General features: G+C 45.2%; 1 protein-coding gene and 1 non-coding gene across 4 annotated transcripts in view; one reads left to right on the top strand and one right to left on the bottom strand.

Annotated features, from left to right (window-relative positions):
• Positions 1-26665, bottom strand: part of LOC136171900 (death-associated protein kinase 2) — a 137291-nt gene that overhangs the window by 86038 nt on the left and 24588 nt on the right. The window lies entirely within an intron of this gene.
• TRNAC-GCA (transfer RNA cysteine (anticodon GCA)) lies at positions 14207-14278 on the top strand. Its single transcript has one exon. It is a non-coding gene; the product is annotated as a tRNA-Cys (tRNA).

Below are 26665 nucleotides of genomic sequence, written 5' to 3'. Positions count from 1 at the left end.
ATTGATATCAGGTATCCCTTAGCATCAGGTGATGAGAGACACTTCACTTTGTGGTATTCTTCTCCCCAAACCATTACCTCCTGAGAAAAACACCAGAGAAATGCACCCAAAATAGGGAGCATTCTGCAAATATCTGATCAGTACTCCTCCAACTCATGAAAAACAAAGAAACACTGAGAAACAGTCACAGACCAGAGGAAACGAAGGAGACATAACAACTAAACGCAATGTGCTTTCCTAGGTGGGACCCTGGAATGGAAGAAAGGACATTACTGGAAAAATGGGTGAAGTCCATGTAAAGTTGGGAGCTCAGCTAATAGTAATGTACTAATGCTGGATTGAAGGCAGAAGAAGGGAACGACAAAGGATGAGATGGTTGGATGGCATTACCGACTCGACGGACATGAGTTTGAGCAAGCGCCAAGAGTTGGTGACGGACAGGGAAGCCGGGCATACTGCAATCCATGGGGTCGCAAATAGTCGACCGCGACTGAGCAACTGAACTGAACTGAATGTTGGCTTGTTGGTTTTGAAAAATGTGTTGTGGATATGTGAGATGTTGTTAATACTGGGGGAAATTGGGTGAGGGGTATACAGAAACTCTCTGTATGATCTCGGCAACTTTTCTGTAAATCTAAAAAATTCCACAATAATAGTATCTACTTTACAGAGCTGTGTTTGGATTGAATGCTTTATTACAAAGGGCTCAGAACAGCATCCAATGCTCAGCAGATTCTCTACAGATATTAATTATCATTGCTTTATGCCAACCCAGAAAATAGTTTTATTCTGTCTTGTGTTTCATTGGCCTGGAGTTCATCTGGTTTACAAATATTTCAATAGTGCCTATGACATGGAGACTGACAGACACACAGTAAGTCAACTTGGGGTCAAGCAGTCCCATAAAAATTTTTGTCAAATCTCGTTAGATGTTTTTTAAACTTTAACAATTATTGATGCATAGCCATCTCATTTCTTCTACACTTCTACTAAGTGACTCCCTCCAGTGCATATTTCCGAAGCAGATCCAAGATACCATAGTATTTCATCTATAAATATTTCAATATGTATATCTAAAAGATAAGCACTCTTTTTAAACAACTATAACCATAGTACTTATTATGCTTTAAAAAATAATTCTTTAATATCATTATTATCTAGTTGGTGCCAATATTTCTCCTATTGTGTCATAAAACTTGTTTATAGTTTGTTTCACCAAATCAAAATCCATACAAGGTCCATACATTGTAATTGATTGAGAATGTTCCTTGTGCTCAGACGCTCAGTCATGTCTGACTCTTTTTGACCTCATGGACTGTAGGCCACCAGCTCCTCTGTCCATGGAATTTTCCAGGCAAGAATACTGGAGTGGGTCGCCATTTCCTCCTCCAGGGGATCTTCCCAACCCAGGGATCAACCCCACATCTCTTACATCTCCTGCATTGCAGGCGGATTCTTTGCCACTAGTGCAGCCTGGGAAGGCCAAAAATGTTCCTTAAAAGATTAAAACTTCTTTTAATCTATAGGTTCCTGCCTTCCCCACTTCTCTTTCTCACAATCCATTTGTTGACTATACTAGAGATATTTTGACTTAGAGCCTTCCATAGTCTGGGGTTTGTTGATTACATCCTCATGGTGTTGTTTAGCCTGCTCTGTTGTCCCCTATGCATGCATGCTAAGTCACTTCAGTCATGTCCGACTCTATGCGACCCCATGGACAGCAGCCCACCAGGCTCCTCTGTCCACAGGATTCTCCAGGCAAGAATACTGGAGTGGGTTGCCATTTCCTTGTCCCCTATATATCCTGTAAATCTGTAGTTGGATGGAGATGCTAAATCAGATTCAAGTTTGAGTTTCCGGCAAAACTCCCCAGCTGATAGTATGTGCTTCCATCTGGAGGTTGGAAGCACTTAATATGGCTGTCTGGCTGCCTCTCTCTCAGTGATATTAACAGCTTCTGATGATCAATGCCTAGATTCATTAATTCAATAGGGGGTTCTTTTCTTTTTTAAAATCATCATCATCAAACATGACCTGCCTCATGCTGATACCTTTGCCTGGATGGGACAGCTTTGTATAGACCAAGAGAGTATTAAGGATTTTGATCTCCTCAGCAAGAAACAGACTGTGCAAGCTGTTATTGCCACATATGCATGCCACACCTGCCAGGCCTCACTAGAATCTGCTGGCTGGTTTGGCAATGGACTTTCTCACAGGCCTGGGACACACACACACACAGACACATGCACTGAGCACATGCATAACCGCCTCCTGAGTCAGCCAGAGATATGACCCAAGGATCGCATGACTCTGGGACTTGCACCCTCCCTCCCAGCAGACACACATTTCTGGCTTTAGGGCCCAAATTAGTGACGGCTCTCTTTCTTTCCTCATTTGAATCATTAAGTCGGTCTCCTCCCAAAGATCCTTTTAGATGAGCTCTTCAAAACACTCTTACCTAATCCTCCAGGACTTACATAAGTAAGGAAGGTGACTAGCAAAGCCCCACCCCCAGGCCAGAAAACTAAGCCCAAAGCAGTTGCTCAGCTGGTGTATCTGCTGTCCTGCTCTGACCCAGAGCCAGCACTTAAGATTAGTGCAAATGAAAAAGCCGGCTTAAAACTCAACATTCAAAAATCTAAGATCATAGAATCCAGTTCTATCATTTCATAGCAAATAGTTGGGGGAAAAGTGGAAACAGCGACAGATTTTACTTTCTTGGGCTCCAAAATCACTGTGGATGGTGACTGCAGCCTTGAAATAAAGACACTTGCTCCTTGGAAGGAAAGCTATGACAATCCTAGACAGCATATTAAGAAGCAGAGACATCAACATCACTTTGTTGACAAAGGTCCATAGAGTCAAAGCTATAGCTTTTCCAGTAGTCATGTATGGATGTGAGAGTTGGACCATAAAGAAGGCTGAGCACCAAAGAACTGATGCTTTCAAACTGTTGTCCTGGAGAAGACTCTTGAGAGTCCCTTGGACAGCAAGGAGATCCAACCAGTCAACCCTAAAGGAAACCAACCCTAAATAGTCACTGGAAGGATTGATGATGAAACTGAAGCTCCAACACTTTGGCAACCTGATGCGAAGAGCTGACTCATTGGAAAAGACCCTAATGTTAGGAAACATTGAGGGCAAGAGGAGAAGGGGACAACAGAGGAGGAGATGGTTGGATGGCATCATCCACTCAATGGACATGAGTTTGAGCAAACTCTGGGAGACGGGGAAGAACAGGGAAGCCTGGCATGCCACAGTCCATGGGATCACAAAGAGTCAGACATGATTTAGTGACTGAATAATAACAACAAGGGTGAAAGCTTTTGCCTTTAATGGGACAAGCACATCTTCTGAGTAGGTCTAATACCCACCCCTGAGGGATCTTCCGACCTGTGGTGCTGCAGAAGCCAGGAGGCTATCAGTAAGGCAGGTATCCAAGCAGCTCATGGAAAATCATCCCACCTAGCAGCAATAGTGAACATTTTGTTCTACACTCAGGCTCTATGTGTGAGGCCATGTGTTTTGATCTGGGAGTTAGTAAATACAGTCACCACAGATATTGGAAACAAGAAGAGAAACATAATCTTCCCTTGCCTTAAATCCCAGCTGCTGGTCCAGGAATACCACGTGTAGGTCAGGAAAGATGCACAGGTGCTGGAGAAGATGGAAAAGGGAAGCCTGGACCAACCCAGAAGGTGGGAACAACCTTCCAAAATGAGAATGGGCTTAGACAAGAGTCTCTCATGCTCGAAGCCAATAGAAAACACTAGGAGACAGATGGCCAAGGTGGGGGCAGGAAGAGAAAAAAAAAAAAAAAAAGAAACTATCTTGCCCACAAAAGAGGGAAGTGAAGCACTGGATGCAGGAGTAGAACCAGATCCATCCCACGTAAGCCTCAGTCATGCAGGCAGGACAAGCCTGCCCAGCATCTCTCTGCTCGTGCCATCTCCTGGCACCCCCTCATGCCCATGACAGCTTCAGGATCAGCCCACACTGAGTGGTCCCTGCCCACCACACTTGGCCCCAGCTTCCCTGGGCCAGCCCTGACCCCTCTGCTGCCATAGAGGGGCCGCCACCGAATCTGACATATGCAGCTTTTGCCAATTTACCCCAAACAGGCCAGAGTCAGAGAATCGGCCCTTGCCATCAGGGGCCACAGCCCTCCAGGCTGACTGGTCAGGTGGCAGAAAGACACCAGAACATGCTCTCCTCCTGTTATATCCTGGTCTATACAATATCTGTCAGTCCTTGGCACCATCATTCCCCACTCCCCCAACACCTAAAGATGTGCAGTCCCAGCAGCTATATCAAGACCCTCCAGAGAAGCCGCGACCCACCCCCTTCAAAGCAGGACAGAGCCCAGCAAGGAAAGCTGTTGGAGATCCCCCAGTACACAACAAAATTCTGCAGAACTCATGGGACGGTGGAAGTAAAGGGAACGTATCACCATCACCCTCCCTACTCAGACAGGGAAAGCTGGGGCCAGCAAAGGGAACGGCCCACACTGAGGCCTCTGCCCTGCGCAGTAACAGAGCCAGGGCCAGACAAGACTCCTGACAGGCAGCCCCTCTTCCCACCCCCCTCCACCCTGCCTCATGTTTCAGACGGCTCAGCCTTGGCGCCTACATGGCAGCTGGGAGAGGAGAAAGCCAAGTCCAGATTACATCCATCTCACAGGGAGCCAAGAAGGAAGTGGAGACTGCTCTTCCCTCCCACCCACAGGCTACCTGTGGGTAGCCCCACTCCAGGAAGCCACTGAACATGCAGGGAAGCTTGAACCTCACTCAGAAAAACTACAGGGAAGCTACAGGGAAGGAGGCAACTTCGAGTCAGTGGCAGGCCATCCTCACTTCACCATGCTTGTCAGCATACAACCCTCTCATATAGCCCCCCAAATGATGGAAGGTATAAGATCCCCTCAGCCTATAATCTGGCCCCTGCAGTTTCCAGGCCCCCTAAAATCTTGCCTCCACTCTCCTATCATGGCAACCAGTAACCTGCTCACACCTGCCCAAAATGTCCACCTCCTCCTAGCTCCAGTCAGACTTTCCATCCTTGAAGGGTCCTTCCTCCAGGAAGCCTTCTCTGTCTTCTGAAGGGGTTGCCTCCTCTGACCTCCCAGCCCTGACGAAAGCTCTAGGAAAGACGGCAAAGGTACCTTCCTAGAGGGTGTTGCTCACTTGGCCCGGAATTCCTCATAACTCGTGGGGACAGCTCTCCAATGGTTGTCCCAGTAGTTACCTAATATCTACAGTTTACTGCTATGATGAAGAAGGTACCAATGTTTTGGCACATCAACAGTTTGCAGCATGCAACAGTATTTGATAGATGCCAATTAACACTGCATGCTGAGGCTGAAGCTCCAATACTTTGGCCATCTGAAACAAAGAGCTGACTCATTGGAAAAGATGCTGGTGCTGGGAAAGATGGAAGGCAGCAGAACAAGGGGGCAACAGAGGATGAGATGGTTGGATGGTATAACCACCTCAATGAACATGAGTTTGAGCCAACTCTGGGAGAAGCTGAAGGACAGGGAAGCCTGGCATGCTACAGTCCACAAGGTAGCAGAGTCGGACACGACTTAGTGACTGAACAACAAAAAGTTGGCACTGCATATCAAGAACCATACAACCTAAATATCCATCAACAGATGCATGAATAAATAAAAGGTCCTATATCCATACAATGGAATATCATTTGGCAACTCAAAGGAATGAAGTGTTGATACATGTTACAACGTGGAGCCTTGAAAACATGCTAAGTGAAAGAAGCCAGCCATTCTGCATTGGCAGGCAGCTTCTTTACCACTGAGCCACCAGGGAAACCTACACACACATACACACACACACACACACACACACACATATGCATGTAAGCATATTGTTCGGAGAAGGCACTGGCAACCTCCTCCAGTTCTCTTGCCTGGAAAATTCCATGGACGGAGGAGCCTAGTAGGCTGTAGTCCATGGGGTCCCTAAGAGTCGAACACGACTGAGTGGTTTCACTTATTCTTTTCCCTTTCATGAACTGGAGGAGGAAATGGCAACCCACTCCAGTGTTCTTACCTGGGGAATCCCAGGGATGGGGGAGCCTGGTGGGCTGCCATCTATGGGGTCACACAGAGTCGGACAAGACTGAAGCGACTTAGCAGCAGCAGTAGCAGCATGCATATTGTTGATGTTGTTGAGTCATTAAGTCGTGTCCAACTCTTTATGACTCCATGAACTGCAGTACGCCAGGCTTCTCTGTCCATCACCATCTCCCTAAGTTTCCTCAAACTCATGTCCACTGAATCAGTGATGCCATCCAACTATCTCATCCTCTGTTGCCCCCTTCTCCTCTTGCACTCAATTTTTCCCATAATCAGGGTCTTTTCCAATGAGTTTATATATATATATAAACTCATATATATATATAAACTTGTTCCTTATAATGTCAGAGTTCTAAGGTAAATTGGTAAATTCAGTTTTCTTCCTTTCTCTTTGCTCTTCTTCCATTTGGCTATACTTCTGCTGCAGTTCTTATCACATAGTATTTTATTGCTGCTTTTGGATAACTATCTTCCTCATATAACTAAGAGACCCCCAAATAGTTTCAAATAGGAACTATTTCATTATGTCTATATGATGCCTGAACCAGAGAAAAGAACATATAAAATACATACTTAGTAAGAGTTTGTTGGTCTACTGAAATAAAAGCTGCACTAACAAAGAAAAGAAAAAAAAAACCAGTCATAAAACAGCACGTATTGCACAATTCCATTTACAAAAAATGACCAGAATAGGCAAATACATAGAGACAAAATCTGTAGATTAGTGGTTGCCTAGGGTTGGGAGGCATTGGGGAAAATGGGGAATGACTATTAATTTGTTAATGGGCATGAAGTTTCTTTTTGAGGGTAATGAAATGTTCTTAAATTGATGGTGGTGATGATGCACAATTCTGGGAATATAGTAAAAGCCACTGAATTGTACACTATAAATGAGTGAATTGCGTGTTCACTTTGGCAGCACATATACTAAATAAGTGGATTGTACGGTCTACGAATTCTCTCTATATAAAGAGAGATAAAAAGAGAACCATAAAATACACGCTTCTACTGGGTGATATCAGCTGTGCCTGAAAGTGCAGGTCCTTCATGAAAGGTCCTTTATTGGCCCTGGGTGATATCTCAACACCCTGCATGATCAGTATTATCACAGACCAGAAAGTTGAGGCTCAGATAGCTAAAGCCACAGAGCTAATGAGATACAGATCTGGAATTTTAAATCAGATTATCTGAACCCGAGTGCACGGTTCTTTGGGAATGTAGCCAGTGGAGAGACCTCAAAAGAAACAGTACAGCTCCTTAGACAAGGAAAATCTGGGAACAAACTAAAAATCTTCCAGAAAGGATTTGGGTGGTAATTAGCTGTTCCGGAGGCAATGGAAGATGACATAAACATCAAGATGATAAATAGGAGAATCAGGTGGGACATGTTTATAAAATAATGTTACAGGAACATGCACAGATGGTATGAACAGTGTGATAACTATTCTCGTTTTATTTAAACATACTTGTGTGGCCAAAAAGTAGTAGAGAATACAGATGCAAAAATGTGCTCGGATGATGAATAGTTAAGTGAATATTTCCTTTTTAAAATTTCCTGTGTTGATTCAACAGTAGAAAAGCAGGAGAGAGAAAATAAATACTCACATGGATACCCTCAACCAGTAGAGCAGAACACCGTGTGAAACAAAGTTCATATGTTATGGCAAGACAAAGAAAGTTTAAACATAAAACATTTTCTCTGCCCTTTTGTCCCCTCTCCCCCTCTACTGCTCATTGTGAATCCACATTATACATCACCAAACCTCCCTCACAGGCAAAAATATCTGCTCAACCATGACAATCAACATTCTCCCAGCAACAACTCCTTAAAAGATAACATTCCTTCTTGATCTTAGAAGGGGCCACAATGACACATAGATCTGGATTGTCAACTGTCAATAATATGTCACTTAATGTAATGCCCTCTGTTTCACAAAATTTACATAACTGTGTTTTGATTCCTCATGGGCAGAAGTGTTCTTGGAGTTTTCTGGAGTGTTCTTCCTAGATTAAAACCCACAATTTGACTCGAATAAACTTTTCCTTTTCTTTCTTAGATAGACTGTAAGCTTTCATCAATAACTGTGATTATCCAACCAGGAGTGAACTCAGAGAGGGGTCAGCAGTTCCCATGACACATACACTGGGCTACAGGATCACCAGGAACTTGACAGTCAATGCGGAAGAAAGGGCAGGAACCTTTTCTCAGTCTGCAAACGTGAGACTTCATCTCTGTCAAAGCACAGGCAAGTCAGCCAGAAATTATTTAGTCACTACTGGTCCTTCTTTTGAAATGTTCTTTGTGTCCTGGTCACAAGGCCCTCCTCTGTTCCCATCTCTGGTGCACCCCTCTGTCCTAAGACATTCAGCGAGTCTTATCGAAATTCTCTCTTTGTATATTTCCCTTCCTCCCTAGACCATGAGATCCTCCAATAGAGCCCACAATCACCCATCTTTGCCTCCCCAGGCACATGATGGACGCACAGCAGAGTTGCAGTGTATGTGTTCTGAATGAAACGGACTAGACTCCTCAGGCCCACCTCCCTGCAGAGCTAGACTTTTACAGATGAATACCCTTAGCACCCTTGGTGTAAGAGCTAGACTTTTACAGATGAATACACCTTACCCTTGGGCTTTCCTGGTGGCTCAGCAGCAAAGAATCTGCCTGCAATGCAGGACAGCTGGGTTTGATCCCTGGGTTGGGAAGATACCCCGGAGGAGGCATGGCAACCCACTGTAGTACTCTTGCCTAAAGAATCCCGTGGACAGAGGAGCCTGGTAGACTGCAGTGCATAGGGACACACAGAGTCAGACGTCACTGAAGTGACATAAGCAGCGGCCGCAACTTTTAGCACAACCTCCTGCTCAGCATTCGTGCTCACAGTCCTCTATCTACAGTCCCAGTCCACCCCACACATTCCCCTCTTCCTGAAAGACTTAAGTCATCACATTCTCTTCTGCTCAAGACCTGTTTTCCCTTCCCATCGAGCCTGAGCACCTTGGCCAGGTCCCAAAGCCCTTGTATGGATACTCTGGCTTCCCAGCAGGATCAGCCCAACACACTCATTCCCACCTCAGGGCTTCTCCTGTTTGCCTATTCGGAGATACATTCTGCCTACTCAAATCCTATCTCTGGTTAAGTTCAAGTTCTAACTCCTCGCAGAAGCCTTCCCTGACCATGCCAACCCTCAGGGATCTGAATGTGTCAGCTTCCAAAGTTGAGTACACAAGGGGATAATTATCTCTCTGCACCCTTTTCTTTTCTGTGTTTGTTATCCCCACCCTCAAACTAGATTAATCTTCTTAGGGCAGGGCAATGCCTTACACTTCATCAGGGTGACCCACCACTCCCACGGTGAGACAGACACATCTCTGAAGCTCAAGACGTACTGGTGCTTAGGTCTGAAAATCTGAAATACAGCATGGTTAGTGATGATGATGTGTCTTCCGAGCGGTATAGAGGCTGGTTCTAAGCATGACACAGTTGAGGCGTAGGTACAAGAATTTGTGGATTTCCCAGGTGGCTCAGTGGTAAAGAATCGCCTGCCCATTTGGGAGACACAGAAGATGCGTATTCGATCCCTGGGTTGGGAAGATCCCTTGGAGAAGGAAATGGCAAACCAATGCAGTATTCTTGCCTGGAAAATTCCATGGACAGAGCAGCCTGGCAGGCTTCAATCCATGGAGTCACAAAGAGTCAGACACTATTGATGATACACACAGCATAAACACACAAGAGAATTATCTTGTTATACTAGAAAGTTCCTTCACTCTTTAAGGAATGCCTATGGGCATAATTTTTAACTCAAGACTCTTGAAAGTCCCTTGGACAGCAGTGAGATCAAACCAGTCAATCCTAAGGAAATCAACCCTGAATATTCATTGGAAGGACTGATGCTGATGCTGAAGCTCCAATGTTTTGGTCACCTGATGCGAAGAACTAACTAACTGGAAAAGACCCTGATGCTGGGAAAGATTGAAGGCAGGAGGAGAAGGGGTCGGCAGAGGATGAGATGGTTGGATGGCACCAACGACTCAATGGACATGAGTTTGAGCAAGTTCCGGGAGATGGTGAAGGACAAGGAAGCCTGGCGTGCTGCAGTCCATGGGGCTGCGAAAGGTCAGAAATGACTGAGTGACTGAACAACAATAACCTGTCTGTGCCCCATTCCTTCCATAAAGTACAAACCAGCCACTCTGACTTCCTTACACAGTTGGGAGGACACATGGCAAAAACTGTCCCACAAGGAACTTAAAGGTGTCAGCCTTTTTCACAGCAAGGAAACCAGCAACAAAATGAAAAAGACAACGTAGGGAATGGGAGAAAATACTCGCAAACGATGACTGATAAGGAGTTAATATCCAAAATACATAAACAACTCGTATAACTCAATATAAAAAAAAACCCTATTAAAAATGGGCAAAAGACCTGAATAGACATTTTTCAAAAGAAGTTATACAGATGCCAACAGGCACATGAAAAAATGCTCAACATTGCTAACCATCAGAGAAATGCAAATCAAAGCGAGAGTGAGTTATCATCTCACACCTGTCAGAATGGCTAGCATCAAAAAGTCTATAAATAACAAACGTTGATGAGGATGTGGAGAAAACATAATGCTCATATACTGGTGATGGGAACATAAACTGGTGCAGCCACTGGAGGGTCCTCAGAAAACTAAAAGCAGAGGTACCAATCCAGCAATTCTACTCTCAGGTATATATACAATGAAAACAAAAACACTAATTCAAAAAGATACATGCATCCCAAAGTTCATAGCAACACTATTTGTAACAGCCAGTTTGTGGAAGCAACCTATATGTCTGTGGACAGATGAATAGAAAAAAAAAATATATATGTATACATATACACACACACACACACAATGGAATATTACTCAGCTATAAAAAAAGAATGAAATAATGCCATTTGCAGCAACACGCGTGGACCTAGAGGTTATTTTAATTAAATTATAATTTATTAAATTAATTATATCACAGAATTTATATTAATTGTATTATATTAACTATATTCATTGAAGTAAGTCAGATAGAGAAATATGAGTATCATATGATATCACTTATATATGAAATTTTTAAAAATGATACAAAAGAACCTATTAACAAAACAGGAACAGACTTACAGACATAGAAAACAAATTATGGTTACCAGAGGGGAAGAAAGAAGGGATAAATTAAGAGTTCTGGATTAACAAATTACTATACATAAAATAGATGAACAAGAAGAGCCTAAAAAAGAAAGAAGACCCTTATAACACAGGGAAATATATTCAATATCCTGTAACAAACTATAATGGGAAAAAAATTGAAAAAAAATTATATACTCACATATATATAACTGAATCATTTTGCTATACACCAGAAACTAACATAACCTTGTAAATCAACCATACCTCAGTAATAAAAAAAAAAAAAAAAAGTAATTTTGCCATTTGCAAAACATGGATGGACTTGGAGGGTATTATGCTTAGTTAAATAAGTCAGACAGAGAAAGACAAATATTTATGTTATTACTTGCATGTGGAATCTAAAAAAAAAAACAAATGGGTGAATATAACAAAACAGGAAGAGACTCACAGACATAGAGAAGAGAACCAACTAGTGATTTCCACTGAGGAGAGGGAAGGATGGAGAAATAAAATAGGAAAAGGGGATTAAGAGGTACAAATTACTATGTATAAAAAAATAAGCTACAAGAATATATTGTACAGTACAGGGAATATAGTCAATATTTCATAGTAACTTTAAATTGAGTATAATCTAAAAAACATTGAATCACTACATTATAAACCTAAGACTAATATAATACTGTAAATCGACTATACCTCAGTTAAAAAAAACAAGAAAGAAAAGTGCCAGCAACGCATGTTACTGTCACCACCCAGCACTGCTGTAGTGACCTTCCTGAAGTCTCAGTAATGGCCCTTTAACCCCTGGGGGGCCAGGGAGAGGGTACTGATAATGTGGCCAGGTGCCACAGGAGAGGGAAGGAAGGTTCAGGCAGCCACTGACTTAACAAACATTCAACAAAATATTTCACATGGTTTACATGCATTCAGTATATGTGATAAATCAATCTGCCAACAATTCCACTTTCTAGAATTTACCTAACGATCATACTGGTATGAGTGTGGCACTAGAGTTTTTCTTTTTTTACTACAAAATCCTCTGTCTAGAATCATACTTGGCAGATAGCAGGTAAGTAAATGAGGTGTGAAGACATATATATATAAGGATGAGCATCGAAGTTACAACCTCGATGGTGGTGGTGGTTTAGTCACTAAGTCCTATTCTACTCTTGAGATCCCATAGACTGGAGCCCCCATGGGACTTCCTAGGCAAGAACGCTGGAGTGGGTTGCCATTTCCTTCTCTAGGGGATCTTTCTGACCCAGGGTTCAAACAGGCATCTCCTGCATTGCACGTGGATTCTTTACCACTGAGCCACCAGGGAAGCCCCAACAACCTCATAGCTCTGTAGTATACTATGGTCAGTCACTTCAGTCGTCTCCAACTCTTTGCAACCCATGAACCGCAGCCCGCCAGGCTCCTCTGTCCATGCAATTTTCCTGGCAAGAATAACTGGAGTGGATTGCCATGCCCTCCTCCTGGGGATCTTCCTGACCCAGAGATTGAACCTGCATCTCTTGTAATGCAGGCAGGTTCTTTACCTGTTAAACCATCAGGGAAAACACACAACCTTAATGTCACTGGTTAAAGTCATTATGGTCCATCCATAATAGATGGTCTATGCAACTGTTAAATAGAACATCACACACACATACACACACACAAAGATCTGTGAAAATGCACAAGACTAAAAACAAATTGCAAAACAGCATTCTGATCACATCTACATGTACAGTCTGAGACAATCTACATTAAAAAAAAAAAAAACCACCAGAATGTGCATATGTATGGTTGTATAAGGATAGACAATGTCCAGAAGGATACATGGAAACTTAACAATGGTCCTTTCTGAGGACTGGAGCTACAGAGATTCAGGAGGATGAGGGAGGAACGTTTCAGTGTACTATTTGACTTTTTTTTAATCGACTAGTTTGCTTTTGCAACTATAAAAGTTAACCTGATCATGGTTAGAAATTCTATCTGTAATGTTACATGGCCAACAAATACACTCCCCGAGGAAAGGACAGACAGCAATGCTTACAGTGTAATGTAATTGGTAAAAACAGGGTATAAACTATATCTCCAGTGTCATCCTAATGATATACATAAAGAAAGCATGGAAGCAAAACCATTTTTAGATCCTATCAGCCCTGAGCCCCCTGCCACCCCCGCCCCCAGAGATCCACAAGGTGGCAATCAAGTCCTTGACCAGGGATTTGGTTCCACAGCCCGAGAGCAGGAAGCAGTCACAGTGACACTGCAAACGTCTTGAGGAGTGAGACAGGTCCTTCCCTTCATTCCAAGGGAAAACAAAGTGGGATGAGTGTACCTTCACTCTGCTTCAGGGCTGAGACCTTGTAGACTTTAGACATCAAGTGAATCTGTGTGGGTTTTTTTTTTTTTTTTTATTATTATTATTCTTTATTGAACTTGTTACAATATTGCTTTTGTTTAGGCTTTTTTGGCCTAGAGGCATGTGGGACCTTATCTCCCCAAGCAGGGATGGAACCCGCAGCTCTTGCACTGGAAGGCAAAGTCTTAACCACTGGACCGCCGGGGAATTCCCTGAATCTAGTGTGATCTTGAAAGGCAGAAACTGGCAGCCTAAAGGGCCCGAGGTGCCTTTAAGACTTAGTAAACAGGCAGAAGGGTGAAACCAGGCAAAAGTCTTCCCAGCAGCTAAGATGTCTCTGATTTCCTCTCAGCAGCTCTACAGAAGCAAATCCCTTAAGAAAATAGAAGGTTTGCTGGGTAAGGGGTGAGATTTTAAAAGTAAAGAACCGAAGGGCTGGAAGGTCTTAAGGTAGCAGCTAGCCCAGCACCTGCACTGCCAGGAAAGGAACTGAGGCCCAGAAAAGAATGTCTTCCTGGGACGTTCCTGGCGGCTCAGTGGTTAAGACTCCGGCTTCCACTGCAGGGGGGCACGGGTTTGAACCCTGGTAGAGGAATTAATTAATGGGATTCCCTGGTGGCTCAGACGGTAAAGCGTCTGCCTGCAATGCGGGAGACCCGGGTTCGATCCCCGGGTCGGGAAGATCCCCTGGAGAAGGAAATGGCAACCCACTCCAGTACTCTTGCCTAGAAAATTCCATGGATGGAGGAGCCTGGTGGGCTACAGTCCATGGGGTCGCAAAGAGTCGGGCATGGCTGAGTGACTTTTCAAAAAGGAATTAATATCCCACCTGCCTCGCAGTGTGGTCAGAAACCAAGTATTCCTTCCAAAAACTGCAGACCCAGGAAGGAGGGGGCTCTTAAGTGACCAGAGTTATAAGCTTCCGGCACTGACTGGGAAAACAAGCTAGACTTGAGAAATGATCCTTTCTGGAAAAATACAGTTGGCTGCATGTGACACGGAAGCCACAGGAAACAAAGGTCCAGTCCCTGTAGGTGTTCTAGACTCACATGAATAAATCATGATGCCATAGTGAATGGATAGGGATCTCCTGCCTCAGGACGAATTAGTCATCGCTTTTAGCAAATCCCAACCTTCTCTGGGTGTGGCTGGCAGTTTAGCCAGAAAGAAGAAACACCTTCCAGCCAGGATTCTGAACCAGAGGCTTGGCGGCCTGCATCCTCCCCAGGGCTACAGTGACTCGGGTTAAGTGTTCATTGACTCTATTTTCCTCTAACCAAGGGCTCCCAGATGGCCTTCTCCCAGCCCAGAGCATCCAACCACCAGGGTGACTGTCCCAACAGCCCACAGGTCTCTGAAAGGTCCTGTCTGACAACGGCAGGAAGCTGCTGGGGGTAGAGAGGAGGCATGGGTTTCTCCAACCCTCCCTCAAGCACAGGGAGAACCTTCCTGCAATCACCCAACGTTCAGCCTGAAAGGGAGCTCTGAGAGTATCTAACAGCCCAACACCCTGGTTTCCAGAAGAAGAGATGAGAACCCAGGAAGTGACTGATTTATCCAAAGCCACCTAGTAATTTAGGAACGAATCAACCGGGACTTCCCTGGTGGTCCAGTGGTTAAGATTCCCCTTTCCAATGCAGGGGATGCAGGTTCAATCCCTGGGCGGGGAACTAAGATTCCCATAAGCTGAGGGGGAACTAAGCCTGCACACCACAACTAGGAGCAGGGGACGTGGGGACCTCAACAAGGGAGAGGCCCATCCACCATGAAGATCCTGTCGCAGGTAAGACTCAACACAGTAAAAGATAGTATTCTTTTTTTTAAATAAAAGGAACATATCACCCATTCCTGGGTTTTCATTTGTTCTTCTGGAAAACCCATGTTGGATTACTAGATATTCTCGAAGGTCCCTTTCAGGTTCCACATTGTGTGACCATCCCAACAGCTCTGGGGTCTCTGAAGGAGACTCAGGTCCTGGCCAAGTCCAGGAGCCCCAAACACTCTCCTATGCCAGATGAGCAGCCAATGGTGTCTACCAAAGACTAGGGGTGAGGTACCACTGGGGAGCTGACATCTAACTGAAAACACAGATATGATCCCTCAGAAAAGTCAATATCATTAAATAGAAACAAGATGTGCCACCTTTGAGAGAGGACAGATAAGTCAGCAGACAAGAAAAAGGGCATGGAGAAAGGAGGCATCCTCAGGGAAGGATGGGGGCGATGTGGGCAGAAGAGCAGAGCAGGTCTCTGCAGAGCAGTGAGGGGGCAGGAGAGGGCACTGTGTGGTCAGGGACCCGTGCCAGCTGCAGTCTGGCCAGAGACAGACAGCCTGGCTGACCCGTGGGCCCTGCCTGGCCAAGGGCACCCTCTCTCCTGCCTATGCCAGGCAGGACAAGCACAGCATGTTCCAGGTGGGAATTACTGCTCTGAAGTTCAAAGTAGCTAACCCCAGGGCTCTGGGAGCTCCTTCTACGAGGCCATCCCACTGCTGGTCTCTGGGGGGCCAAGACCCACCTGACCATAGGCTCAGGGGGCTCCTTGAGGAGGGGAGGTGGCCGCATTGGCACAGGGCCCAGCCTGCAGTGAGCGCACTGACTTCAGAGGTCTCAGGCAGCTCCAGGAGGTGCAAGGGGTGGCAGATGTGGTAGGTAAAATAGTGGCCCCTCAAAAAAAGATATGCCTGTGTCCTAATCCCCAGAACCTGTGAATGTAACCTACGTGGAAAAGGGATCTCTGGGGATGTCATGGACTTAAGGATCTTGAGATGAGATCACCCTGGATTATCTGTTAGGGCCCTAAATCCAGTCACAGGTGTCCTTATAAGAATAAAACAGGACTTCCCTGGTGGTCCGATGGTTAAAAATCCACCATCTAATGCAGGGGACACAGGTATGATCCCTGCTCGGAGACCTAAGATCCCACATGCTCAGGGCAGCTGAGCGCGAGTGCCACAACTAAAGAAGCCTGTGTGCCCCAACAAAAGAGCCCACATGGTGAAACAAAGACCTCCCACGTGCTCCAACTAAGACCCAAGGCAGCCAAACAAATACAAAATAGCACAGGTAAAACGCCTGGCCTGTGATGTGCTACACAATAGGAGCACGATAAACGGGAGCAATTATCATCATTTTTTAGACAAATAACAAAGTTTCTCTGGAACACTGGCCGGGGGCTACCCTGTCCTTACTGCTGGGGTAGGACACAGAGAGATCCGCAGCCGGGGGGCTGTCCTCCAGGGCCCTCACTCAGCAGAGAGTGGCTGAGTACCTGCTGTGGTCCCTCTTCTTACTCACCTTACTCACTTACTCACCTCCCTCACTTACCTCACCTCCATATTCCTCACTCGCCAGTCACTAGCCATGATCTCAGCCCTCTATGTGCCTCCCATAGGCATGCAATTCATGCTTGTTTTGTATATAAGGAATAAATGGTATTGAGTGAGTCACCCAACCTCTTGAAATGTCAATTTTCTCATCTAATGGGGCTCACAGCACCTACCCACCCTGCTGCCTCACAGGCAATTGTAAAAACCAAATAGAAACAGCAGCCACAGAAGCCCACAGAGGCACAGCCCATACAAAACCCCAAACTACACCTCAAAGGCTGTCCCATCTTCTGCGAGGTGGGCTCTGCTGGGCCCAGGACAGTCTTGGGATACTCACATCTCCCTGTGCCCAGAAAGCCTGCATTCCAGCAGCATGGCAGGTCCGCATCATAAACTGGGTGCAAACCTCCCTGCCTTTCCTGCTCTGGTGTCAGAAAACCTGGGCTCAACTTCTGATGCTGCCTCTTCCTAGATGTGTGACCAGGTCACTGAACCTCTCTGAGCCTCTTTTTTCTCTTCTGTAAAATAGGGTTAATTGCTCCTGCCTATCTAGAAATGTAGCCACAAGAAGAGAATGAGATAATGCATGTGAATGTGCTTCATAAACTGTAAAGTACTATACAGATGAAGGTGATTATTACGATTATCACTTAATGTCAAAAAACAGACACTGGACTTCCCAGGTGTTCCAGTAGTTAAGAATCCTCCTGCCAATGCAGACACAGGTTTGAACCCTGATTCAGGCAGATTCACATGCCACAAGGCGGTGAAGCCTGTTAGCCTAACTACTGAGCCAGCGCTCCAGAGCCCACGGGCCACGACTACTGAAGACCCTGTGCCTAGAGCCCTTCTTCTGCAACAAGAGAAACCACAATGAGAAGCCTGTGCACCGCAGCTAGAGAGTAGCCCCCAGCCACCATAACTAGAGAAAGCCCACATGCAGAAACAAAGACCCAGCATGCCCCCGCAAAACAAAACAAAAAACAGACACATTGGTGTGAGCCTCCGAGGAAACCAGACTCTTGAGCCAGGAGAATACAGATGCCTCTGCTCCTTTCAATTTTGGTAACTCTGAAGCCTTCTCCATCAAATTTAAAAATCCTATATGGCTTTGCCAGGAAACCAAATATATTCTAGCCACAACTCTGGAGAACCACAAAATAAGCCATTCTATTACGGGTGCTGCTAGGCTTCAATCAACTCAGCTGCTTGGGCCGAAAACCCAGTTTTTTAAAAATACCGCATACCACCACAATTCAGCCCTTCCCCCCAAAAACACATAGCCTTTCTCCTAAGAAAATAAAATAAGTGGTGTGAGTGCGTGTGTACTCAGTAACTCAGTCGCGCCCGAATCTGCAACTCCATGAACTGTAGCCCGCCAGTCTCCTCTCTCCATGGGATTTTCCAGACAGGAATACTGGAGTGGGTTGCCACTTCCTCCTCCAGGAGATCTCCACCAGGGATCGAACTCATGGCTCCTGTGGCTCCCGTGTGGCAGGAGGATTCTTTACCACTGAGCCACCTGAGGAGCCCAAAATAAGTGGAAACCAATTTTAACCAATGAACTCCAACTCTGAGGGATTCACTGTTGGAAAGCAGGCCTTCCTGGGGAAAGGCGGTGGAGAAAACATTGTCCAGTTAGTTTGAAGGTAGAGAGATTACCAGGGGAGGTGGATGAGGAAGTGAGGCTTCTGGCCAGTCCCAAGGACTCTGTGGACCTCTCTGGGTCAAAAGATCGATTGCTCAGACTAAGAAATTAGCTCTACCAAGCCAAGTACAAAGTCAAACCCCCATGATACTCTTCTACTGGTCGTTTTAATTAATCAGGGACAAACGAGGCCTACAGACCAGTTTCTCCTCCCCCAGAGGTTCTGATACTACAGCCCCCCAACTCTAACTGCCTCCCCTAACAAATGACCTCTGCCATCACACAAGCAGTGAGGAGGATGAAGGGACCATTGGACTGGTCAGAAGGACCCTCAAAGAAGGCTCAACTGTCCCATGGTTCCTGTCGTCCCAGTGCCCCCACTGGGTCGCCCCAGGGCGAGAAGGGCAGGTGCACCCACACCTGGGGACAGGACTGACATCAGGATCCTACATGTAGTTATTAGGTAGGTTAGTCACTCAGTCTTGCTCAGGCTTATCCGACTCTTGCAGCCCCATGAACTGCAGCCCACCAGGCTCCTCTGTCCATGGGATTTCCCAGGCAAGAATACTGGAGTGGCTTGCCATTTCCTTCTCCAGGGGATCTTCTCAACCCAGGGGTCGAACCCGGGTCTCCTGCATTGCAGGCAGACTCTTTACTGACTGAGCCACCAGGGAAACTCCATATAGTTACTGGCCAATCCTCTCCACTTGGAGTTGCCTACTCCTCCAAAGACCCTCAGTCCTGAATGGAGACTGCATGCACCTTGCTGTTAGCTCAGGCTCTCTTTGCAGGGGTCTGTTCTCCAGTGTAAAACCCTAAACTGCTTGAGAGGCAGCCTGGCAGGGTGGGAAGAGCACATGCTTCGCGGCCAGGCAGATGTGGGTGTGAAAACAGTCTGCTGGGCTCTGAAGTTTTGTTTGTTTGTTTTTTAATAATTTTATTTATTTATTTATTTTTGGCTGCATTGGGTCTTTGTTGCTGCATGGGGGCCTTCTCCAGTTGCAACAAGTGGAGGGAGGCTACTCTCTAGCCGTGGTGTGTGGGCTTCTCACTGCAGTGTCTTCTCTCATTGCAGAGCACGGGTTCTCGGGCGCACAGGCTTCAGTAGTTGCAGCATATGGCCTCAGTAGTTGTGGCTCACAGGCTCTAGAGCACAGACTCAGTAGTTGTGGCTCGTGGACTTAGTTCCCTCATAGCATGTAGAATCTTCCCAGGCCAGAGATCAAACCTATGTTCCCTGCATTTGCAGGCAAGTTCTTAACCACTGGACCACTAGGGAAGTCTGCTCTGAAGTTGTGGGTGTCCCCTCTCACCTCCCTGCTTTCCTCATCCCTAAAAGGTAGCTAATGCCCAGCACACAAAATTTTGTAAGGATTAGTAATAACATGTGGACGGTTCCTGGGGTAGAGTTGGTGCTTAATCAGTGATAATTATTATCATAATGGCACTCCCACCTGTGCCCTCCAAATTCTAAGGCCTGGGCCCTCCTCCATACCCGGCTCCTGAGACCTTATAAGAACCACTGGAACCACTTACCAGACTGCCTTATTCTCAGACCTGCCCAGATCTGGGCCAAGGCAGGCCTGGTCACTGCAGAGTATAGGACTGGCAAACAGAAAGCGCTCAGAGCAGTAAGTGTTTGTTGACACAGAAAAAAAAAAAAAAAATCCTGCTCTCTCAAGTGATTGGAATTTTTTCCCACCACATTGCACTTTCATGGGTACAATCAATAAGTAAACACACTTAGATCAGGGTTTATTCTGAAGATAAACTTCTCTCATATGGACTTCTCTTGTTTTTTGACAGCTACGTTACCATACAACACACAGCAGGCAAAACACAAAGATCTGAGGTACTTAGATGATTCTGAAAGTGACTTCTGACTCTTCAAAGAAGGGCATTTTATTTCTCTAAGACACTGTCTTTTTCTGATTATGAAAGCAATGTGATCATCTGGACAGTGTGAAAAACAGGAAGAAAAAAACACATACCAAAAAAAATCAAATTATTGGCAATTTCACCATCTCTAGAGAACGTTACAGTGCATGTTTCAATGTATTTCCTTCCAATCTTTTTTCTGTATGCTTCAAGAATGTATGCATCCATTCATTTAAAAATGAACCATGAACTGGAAGAATCAATATTGTCAAAATGGCTATACTACCCAAAGCAATCTATAGATTCAATGCAATCCCTATCAAGCTACCAATGGTATTTTTCACAGAACTAGAACAAATAATTTCACAATTTGTATGGAAATACAAAAAACCTCGAATAGCCAAAGTAATTTTGAGAAAGAAGAATGGAACTGGAGGAGTCAACCTGCCTGACTTTGGCCTCTACTACAAAGCCACAGTCATCAAGACAGTATGGTACTGGCACAAAGACACAAATACAGATCAATGGAACAGAATAGAAAGCCCAGAGATGAATCCACGAACCTATGGACACCTTATCTTCGACAAAGGAGGCAAGGATATACAATGGAAAAAAGACAACCTCTTTAACAAGTGGTGCTGGGAAAACTGGTCAACCACTTGTAAAAGAATGAAACTACAACACTTTCTAACACCATACACAAAAATAAACTCAAACTGGATTAAAGATCTAAATGTAAGACCAGAAACTATAAAAGTCCTAGAAGAGAACATAGGCAAAACCCTCTCCAACATAAATCACAGCTGGATCGTCTATGACCCACATCCCAGAATATTAGAAATAAAAGCAAAAATAAACAATTGGGACCTAATGAAACTTAAAAGCTTTTGCACAACAAAGGAAACTATAAGCAAGGTGAAAAGACAGCCCTTAGATTGGGAGAAAATAATAGCAAACAAAGCAACAGACAAAGGATTAATCTCAAAAATATACAAGCAACTCCTGCAGCTCAACTCCAGAAAAATAAATGACCCAATCAAAAAATGGGCCAAAGAACTAAACAGACATTTCTCCAAAGAAGACATCCAGATGGCTAACAAACACATGAAAAGATGCTCAACATCACTCATCAGAGAAATGCAAATCAAAACCACAATGAGTTACCATTACACGCCAGTCAGGATGGCTACTATCCAAAAGTCTACAAGCAATAAATGCTGGAGAGGGTGTGGAGAAAAGGGAACCCCCTTACACTGTTGGTGGGAATGCAAACTAGTACAGCCGCTACAGAAAACAGTGTAGAGATTTCTTTAAAAACTGGAAATAGAACTGCCATATGACCCAGCAATCCCACTTCTGGGCATACACACCGAGGAAACCAGATCTGAAAGAGACACATGCACCCCAATGTTCATTGCAGCACTGTTTATAATAGCCAGGACATGGAAGCAACCTAGATGCCCATCAGCAGACGAATGGATAAGGAAGCTGTGGTACATATACACCATGGAATATTACTCAGTCATTAAAAAAAATTCATTTGAATCAGTTCTAATGAGATGGATGAAACTGGAGCCCATTATACAGAGTGAAGTAAGCCAGAAAGATAAAGACCATTACAGTATACTAACACATATATATGGAATTTATAAAGATGGTAACGATAACCCTATACGCAAAACAGAAAAAGAGACACAAATGTACAGAACAGACTTTTGGACTCTGTGGGAGAAGGCAAGGGTGGGATGTTTCAAGAGAACAGCATCGAAACATGTTTCTTATCTAGGGTGAAAGATCACCAGCCCAGGTGGGATGCATGAGACAAGTGCTCGGGCCTGGTGCACTGGGAAGACCCAGAGGGAGCGGGTAGAGGGGGAGGTGGGAGGGGGGATTGGGATGGGGAATACATGTAAATCCATGGGTAATTCAAGTCAATGTATGACAGAAACCACTACAATATTGTAAAGTAATTAGCCTCCAACTAATAAAAATAAATGAAACATAAAAAAATAACCAAAAAAATAAATAAATAAATAAATAAAAATGAACCATGAGTAAGCAGGGACAGCAGCTGTGAATCAGCCGAGAAACCTCCCTCCTCCTGTTGTCAGCTCTCCCCACCTCCAAACAACTTATTTGTCAGTGATACACCCACACATTGTGTAAATGCATCTTGTCTTATCAGTGCTTGTTGAACTTCTACCCTTGGAGTGAGTTAACACTGTCATCTCTGCTTTCCATTTTTGTGCCACCGAGTCAATATTTACTAGCTGTGTTGCTAAAACAGGCCCTGGGTATGGCCTCAATGCCAAGCGTCCCTGTCTAATCTCTGAAGCAGCAGCCTCAGTGGCACCACAGGGCTTTACTGTGTCCAGGGCCATGGCACTTGGTGAGTGACTCCTTCCCTGTTGAGCAGGTGGCCTCTGACCCAGCAAGGATGCTTCACTTAATCATAAAGTCACAGGAGGCTAGTGCTGGAAGGCTAAACGTTAGAGATGGGGAAACTGAGATGCCCTGGGGAGGGAAAGGACTTGCCTAATCACTTACAGCTTTAGAACCAAATCCAGGATGTCTTCACTCCTATACCAGCTCTTTTTGCACGGTCTCATCGAATGCATCAACATGGAGAAAGAGCTGCAGTGGCAGTGGGGGACAGAACCCATTTCATCAGGACCAGAAATTGCGCCAGTGCTGCTCTAAGATGGTCTGTTTCACAGAGGAGTCTTCCTAGGACTGACCTGGTCTCTTACAAAGATGATTCAGGTGATCCTATGGCATCATCAATTCAGCCATTTGCTGGAATTCATTCATTCATTCATCTATTCATATGACAACATTTTACGGTGCCCAGTCTTGGGAAGGTATTACTTGTTTCACCAGAGCAGTTTCATTGACCCTCATTTTCTGGAAGGACCTCTTAGCAGTTATCAAGAGACATACTAAACAACAAGGTCAGGTCCTATTGTATAGCACAGGGAACTATGTTCAATACCTTGCCTTGTGATAAATCACGAAGATGTCCAACAGAATGGAATTCTCCAGGCAAGAATACTGGAGTGGATAGCCATCCTTCCTCCAGGGGATCTTTCCGACCCAGAGATAAAACCCGGGTCTCCTGCATTGCAGGCAGATTCTTTACTGTCTGAACGACCATGGATTCCATGGACAGAGGAGCCTGGCGGGCTAGAGTCCATGGCACTGCAAAGGGTCAGACACAGTTGAGCAACGTTCACTTTCAATAAACCATAATGGAAAAGAATACATATATATATATATATATATATATATATATATATATATGTGGGGTGGGGGCGGGCTTCCCTGGTGGCTCAGTTGGTAAAGAACCCGCCTGCAATGCAGGGGACTGCCTACAATACTGGAGATTCAGGTTCGATCCCTGGGTTGGGAACACACAGAAGGAAACGGCAACCCAGTCCAGTATTCTTGCCTAGAAAATCCCATGCATAGAGGAGCCTGGCAGGGATTGCAAAGAGTTGGACACAACTAAATATCTAAACCACTACCACATGTGTGTGTGTATAACTGAATCACTTTGCTGTACAGAAAAGGTAACACAACATTATAAATCAACAATACTTTAAAAATAGAGACTTGTCAGGTAGCCTCAAAGAAGTCTGAGGCTTAAAAGAAATTAACTATAGGAAGGAAATGTAGGAGAATTACGGTTTGGGGGTAGATTGCTGACAGCAGGCCTCTGAAGGAAGTCCCTGTTCTTAAAAGCACCTCAGACACTAGCAGGAAGAAGTCAAAAGCAAAAGTGTGATATCAAATGCCTGCAGTGTTTTTGTGGAGTAACAGAAAGAGGAAGTACTGGGAGCAAGGAGATCTGTATTCACATTCCACTTGCACCATCAAAATGCTGCATGGCCCAGAGAGGGTAAGTAGCTCATCCAAAGTCAAACAGCAAAGTGGTAGCTAAAGTGGGGCTTGAATCCAGTGCTTTGCTCTAAGTTCATGGCTGATGGCTCAGATGTCACAGATGGATCTTTGCATTTCTCTCATCCTCTGTCCCGAGAAAGAAACAACCACAACTTGGAACCTCCACAGCAGCTCCTCAGCTGAGATCGGTTGCTGCTCCCAAGGGGAAACGCTGGCATCTGCTCTCTCTGGGCCTAGATACCCTGCTGGGGTTCGCAGGACCAGGCTCACTTCCCGGAGAGGCAGGAGCAGGACAGAAGCCACAGGCTAACACCAGTGCAGGAGGACGCTGTAATGTGCAGCGACTCTAGCACACGAGAGGGGAGAACAAATGCGCTTTCTGTACAGCTGCTGGGATGTCAACCAGCTCTGCACACTTGCCCTATTCCCCTCCCCCGCCCCCTCCAGGCAAGAAAACAAAGAAGGTCGTATGAACAGGGCTGTGATGAAAATAATGCCGCTGCATTTCTACCTGCTTCTGGGCTTGGAAACACAAACTCAAGCCCTCGAGGGCTCAGTGCTGGCTGAGTACAGTCTATGCTTACACCAGCCCCTGTGTTTGTTGAGTGTCTGCTATGGATCCAGCTCTAGGCTAGAGGTGGGAACAGTAAGAAGGATAAACCTTGCCCTCTGTCTAAAGGCGGCTCTCAGCCTGGCTCAGAATACAGAATGAACCTCCAGAAAACTTTCTACTTCAGAACAATTATGTACGGGGCAGTAATGGACTAAGTCAGCCACACCCTTCAGTTTCATCTTTCAGCCACTTATCCCTGACTCTGTATCAGACAACTACAGGAAAGATGTGGCTTAGACACTGGCCTCGAAGATCTTACCTTGCAAGGAGGAAACTAAGGTGGTGACAAAAATGGAAACTAAACACATTAGAGACAAACACCATCTCCCCGCACTGTGACCAAAACCAATGACTAGTAAAACTTAAATGATCAGCTTAGACTTTTGTCCATCCCCTGCTTATTAACCTGGGCTTGCCCACTGCTTCCCTATCAGAACCTGTCATCCAGTTTCTGGGGGACCCACCTCCACAAACAACTTTCATTTTCCTGTCTATTCTGGGTGGCTCGAGTCCACACTCACTGCTCAGCCTGTTCAAATCCCACCCATTCTTCACTAAGCTCTCACCTCCCGAAATCTTTCCTGGTTGTTCTAGCCCACGGAGGCAGCCACGTTCCGAATCAGTATCATGTGGATAGTCTGCAAGTTCTTTCCACTGCACTGTGTTCTGACAGCTCTTGAATTCCTGCCAAGGAAGATATTCTCATGGGCTGTTTTGTTTGTTTGTGTGCCTCCACAACCTCTCTATAAGTTCCTAGAAAGTATAAACTATATCTTTGCACTCACTCCCCCTCCACTCTTCCCTATGCCCATCAAAGCACCTTCTACCCAATAGAAACATGGCATTTTCTAGTTGAGGAGGGGTGGAAATGGGACTAGGGGGCTAGAGAAGAAGAGAAATTTGATTAATGTCACAGTGCGAAACCAGAATAGAGACCCTGGGAGCCAGGTGAAATTAGAACTCATTCGAACATTTACTGGGCACCTACTATATGCCTATCACTGGGTAAGACACTAGGAGATGAAACAGAATGACCTCCAGAGCCTATGATCAGAAAGCTCACTGGACTGCAAGTGGCCTTAGGGTACCTTTTGGTTAAGGGTTGGTGCCAAAGAGGATGGAAGCACACTCACAGACAAATAATGGCAACTAGAGAATCCATAACATACTGTAGGAATGTAGAACAAGCGCACCCAAACTTGCCTGCTGTCCACATGCCTGAAGCAGTCAGGACAGGTTTCTGGAAGGAAGCAGAACTTGGGCATGGGTAGAAGTGGAGCAGGGCTGCGTATACGGGTGAGATACAGATGACACAGGGAAGGCATGCCAAAAGGTGGTCACTGCAACAGAAAGTGAACCTAGAAGCCAGAAGGGAATTCGCTTGTGGAACCACTGCATCTTCCATTCCCTCCACAACCTATATCAAGCCTCAGACAGGGGTCCTTAATTGGCTTTCAGCTGATATATCACTGGTCCAGGCAGACAGAGCTTTTTATCCAGTCACCTCCATAGCTTACTATGTTTCTCAAGTGCCATTCTGAAAGAAATGATCTTTTATTTTCTTCAAACTTTAAACTTTTAATTTTGTATTGGGAAAAAGCCAATTAATGGGCTTCCCTGGTGGTTTAGCTGATAAAGGATCTGCCTGTAATGCGGGAGACCTGGGTTTGATCCCTGGGTTGGGAAGATCCCCTGGAGAAGG

Source organism: Muntiacus reevesi, chromosome 7 (assembly GCF_963930625.1).
Source record: "Muntiacus reevesi chromosome 7, mMunRee1.1, whole genome shotgun sequence".
NCBI lineage: Eukaryota > Metazoa > Chordata > Mammalia > Artiodactyla > Cervidae > Muntiacus > Muntiacus reevesi.
The sequence above is the reverse complement of the archived record's forward strand: the minus strand, read 5'-3'. Positions and strand labels throughout refer to the sequence as shown.